The sequence below is a fragment of the Zingiber officinale genome, chromosome 1B (genome assembly GCF_018446385.1).
Source record: "Zingiber officinale cultivar Zhangliang chromosome 1B, Zo_v1.1, whole genome shotgun sequence".
In the NCBI taxonomy this organism is placed as follows: domain Eukaryota; kingdom Viridiplantae; phylum Streptophyta; class Magnoliopsida; order Zingiberales; family Zingiberaceae; genus Zingiber; species Zingiber officinale.
This window is the reverse complement of record NC_055986.1, coordinates 123,578,667-123,583,378: the sequence shown is the minus strand read 5'-3', so window position 1 is coordinate 123,583,378 and position 4,712 is coordinate 123,578,667.

Here is a 4,712-nt window from a genome sequence, read left to right as displayed (position 1 = left end):
AAAATTCGAGGAAGATTATTTTCCTTTGTAGGGCTATTCACCCCCACCCCTCTAGCCGACCGCCAAGGATCCTACAAGTGGTATCAGAGCCAAAACGTCTCAGAAGGACTAACCTCCGACTGAAGCACCAAGACGATGGTCGGACAGAGCATCTGCCTACCGAAGTTCGAGGGAGAATTTGTGTTATGGAAAAAACGCATGGAGATATTTTTTAAAACTGATTTTGAAAATCTTTTAATAATTAAATATGATTTTGTAGCTCTCAAAGACCAACAAGGAAATGAAAAGGAAGAATATCAATGGAGCAAGAAGGAGCAAGCATACTTCGTAGCAAACGGACGAGCCGAGTTCCACCTACTCAGCGTACTTCCACCCTAGGAAGTAAATCGGATCAGAAATTACAAATCAGCAAAGGAACTTTGGGAGAAGTTCATAGAACTACACGAAGGAACTTCTGAAGCAAAGCTCATGAGACGGGATCTTCTCCAGAACCAACAACAAACATTCGGAAGGAAGAAAGAGAAACAGTCGCATGTCTACACTCGAGGATCAAAGAACTCATCACCGGACTCACGAATCTTGGAGAAAAGGTAACGAACAGAGATTCATTAAGGTACGCTTTAAATGCATTCCCTAGGACACCTGAGTGGACCTTTATAATTGACTCATTTTATATATCTAAGGACCTAGAAGTTAGTTATTAGAAAATCTTTTCTCCACCTTTGAACTTCATGAATTTTGATGTGTAGAGATGAAGGGAGCCTAGTCAGAATATTGCCCTGAAGGCAAGAACGGACAATTCAGACTCAGAAGCGTCAATCGACGAAGATGAAGTGGTGCTATTAGTAAGAAAATTTAATAAATTTATTAAATCTAATAAATTTAAATCGCAGTCGAGAAAGCATTATCAAAACAAAAGAAATGTCTGATGTTACAACTGCAATGAAGAAGGGCACATCAAGGATGACTGTCCAAAATTGAAGAACAAGGACAAGGAGAAGAACAAGAAGCCAGCCCAGCCCAAGCATAATCTAAAGGCGACATGGGACGACACATCATCCGAATATGAAATCGAAGCCTACACCGGACTAGCCCTAATAGTAGACCATCAAAAAGAGGACAAAAGCGGCTCAGAGATAAGCATCGATGAAGGAGGGTGATCATCAGAGGAAAAGTACGATGAAGAGGGAGCATCATAATATGATGTAAGTGTTGGATCGAAAGCACTAGAGGGGGGGTGAATAGCGCTTGTGGCTTTCATGTTCGTTTTGGAAAACTCAAAGTAAAATGCAGCCGAAATAATAAAACAAACACACGAACTCCAAGATTTACTTGGTTCAGAGCCTGGGGCGACTCCTACTCCAAGGCTCACGCTCGTTGAGCATTTACTTTGGGCAATCACTATAAGCACGAGAATATTACAGTTTGAATTACAGGTAAAGCAGTAATAAAGCATATACCAACAACAGAAAATAATAAGTTTGAAGTTCCTGGTCGTCGGGGTCTTGCTATAGCTTTTCTGAAACATCTTTTAAGCAGCATAGAGAAGACAGATTACGATTTCGTTGTTGTTTCTTGCTGCTACTCGAAGATTCCTTATAAATCCCGTTGAGGGTACCTCCAACACCATGGAGGGCGCCCTCATCTGCACTGAATCCGCAGCCTGGATGAGCTCTGACCACTTCGCAGCTTATCCACCTGAGGGCACCTCCAACCGCATAGAGGGTGCCCTCCACCGGCGTCCAGGACACCCACAAGCTCCATGAGGACGCCCTCTGCTTAGCGTCCAGGGCACCCTCTGCCCTACTGCGTAGAGGCCATCAACCAGTGACCTGAGGCGCCTCCAAGCTCCATGGAGGGCGCCTCAGGACTGTTCATCCGAGGCTTTTGCTGCTTTTTCACCCCTGCAAGATGGGTTAGTCCAAAATACAAAATACCTCCTGCAAGACAAAGTTTAGCGCAACAAAATAAGTTAAACATAATAATTTGACAGTCACCGGACTGTCCGATTCTGACTTCGAATTTCCGACCGAAAAACCTAGGTCGAACCGACGCCTACTGTTCCCTCATCGGGGAATGCGTCCTCACCTACTCCACTCAGGAGAGTTTACCTGCTGCCAGTTGATCCTCCAGACCAACTGGACTTTTGCTCAGTGCCCGAGGCTCTAGGACTTTCCGCTGGACGCCCGCTCCATGACCCGCCCAGTCTTTCACCTGGTTCGCGACATTAGGACTTTCCACCTAGAGTCCTCGACTCTAGGACTTTTGCCCGAAGCTCTCGACCTGCCAAGACTTCCTGCCTAGGGTTACCACCCCCTAAGACCTAGGGTTACCACCTCCTAGGGTTTTCCACCTGCCTAATCACAATTAGGACTTTTACCTAAGTACACTTAGGACTTTCCTGCAAACTCATTCAAACACGTTAGATAACAAATAACCTTAACTTTGAACCATTTGCCATTATCAAAACTTAGGTTCGATCGTCGGATGCTTCCCACACCAACAGTAAGTGAGATACGTGCCTTATCTCCTAAAAAGTCATTTTATTTTATGAAGATTCTTTCCAAGGATTTAGTAAAATTAGAAAAAGAAAATATAGACTTGAAAAGATAATTAGTCAATGCATGCCCATTAGATTTGTTTGATAATTTAAAATAGAAAATGACAAATTGAAAACAGAAATAAAATATTTAAAAAATCATGCATGCTCAAATAATCAAAAATATTAGGAGATATAATAATTTAAACCGAGATTTTAAATATCATAAGGGATAAATTAGGAAAATATCACAAAAATACATTTCTAAGAAATTTCTAATTAATCATGTAGGAAGAAACTTATTTTAGATTCCAAAATCATATTTAGATTAATTACTTTCTTAAAGCTTTCAGAAAGAAAGTTAAATGTTTAAATTCTTTAAGAGCCTTTGTCTAGAAATGGTTGATGCTCGAATAATCAAGAATGCTTAGCGTCTCACCACAACTTGGAAGTCAATTATTGAATTGAATATTTAATTGACTTACTGTGAAATATTCAATTAATGCTTTAAATTTTTACTAGAATAATTTATTTAAAAAGGTCTAATCGTTAAAATATGTTCAAGTTAATCTAAACAATCTTTTGAAATTTTTTCTTGTTAGAAATTTTTATGAACTAGTGATCAAAATGTAAATTTTTTAATTTTGCCAAAAAATCAACTTTCTATGAAATTTTTTCCGTTCAAGCCTCATTAAAGTTTTTATTATTAAAGGATTTTTTTAAAAAAATCAAAGTTTTTTAACTCTTCATATTTTTTTTTTGTTTGTTTTTTTTCCTTAGACTTTTTAGACCTTCCAAGTAATATGTTTAACGTACTCTACTTTTAATGTGATCAAAAGGGGGAGTAGTAAAGATTAAGTCTAGGGAAGGTAGTATAATTTTAATTTTTTTATTTTTGTACTTAATTTCTGAACTTGTAAATTTTTTTTGCAAACCTTATAATTATTTGTTTATGGTTTACTCTAACTTAACTTGGATTTGATTACATCAAAAATGAAGAGATTGTTAGTACCCCAAGGTAATTTTGATGTGATCAACCAAGTTAGGTTAGGTCTTATTGGTATTTAACCCTTGTATATATGTGTGCAGAAACTTAGGAGCATAGGAAGTCGAGCGAAAGACGCAGCTAGCGAGAAGGATGACACGGAAGAGAGTCGATGGGCTCAGTGCGTCTGAGAGACGAGGTGCTGCGGAAGTGTACGCAGGCGGACGAGAAGGAGGCGTGCGATGTTTCCGAGGGATGAGAAGCTGAAGCGGAAGATTACTTGAAGGCCAGAAGTTAGGTTCGGGTGAGTCATATTCCAGATGGTCGAGATCACCCAAGCGAGCGGAGCTAGAGTGGAAGATCTGGACCAATGCTAGCGGGATCGGAGCGAAAGACCCAGACCAAAAAGTCTACTGGAAGTTGACTTTGTGGTCCGACCGCCCGGAACCCTTCAGGGCGCTTGGAACCAAAAATTATCCGGAACGTGACGTGACGCGTCCCGTTGTGACGGGGATAAACGTTTATCCCTTTCCAGATGCCTGGACCCCTTCCAGAAGCTTAAAAGCTTAGATAGAACACTTGTAAACGATTTCTTTTGTTTAGCTTCATAGTTTTGAGATCTAACTGTTGTAAGAGGTTTCTCCGCCCAAAGGAGAATTTTAGTGAGTTTTACATTTTCTTTGGATTAACAACCTCCTCGGTTGTAACCAAGTAATTTCTTTATGTCTCGTCTTTTTTAATATTTTAATTATTTTATGTAAGTGTTGATAATTATTAAGTTATAAAGTTTGAGGAAGATTGTTTTCCTTTACAAGGCTATTCATCCCCCTCTATTTGACCGCTAAAGATCTTACATATATTATATAACAAGTCTTTCATATCATAATGATAATACTTCAATTATACTCTGGACTAGTTAGAAAATGTTTAGATTTTTAAATTTTAGATTAAATTTGAAATTTTAAATATAAAGAAGATGACATATTATACTAATTAAAAAAGTTATAATAAATTTTGATATTTAAATTAAATAGCATACCCTAATATAGAAGAGATAATATACCTTATAAGGAGGGAGCCAGCCGGCTAAAGCCCAGGCATTAACAGTCGGGTTCTGTTCGGCCACTTGGGGCTTCGAGCCGCTACTGTAGGTTTAAATGCCACGTGATGGCAGCGGCTTGTGGTGGT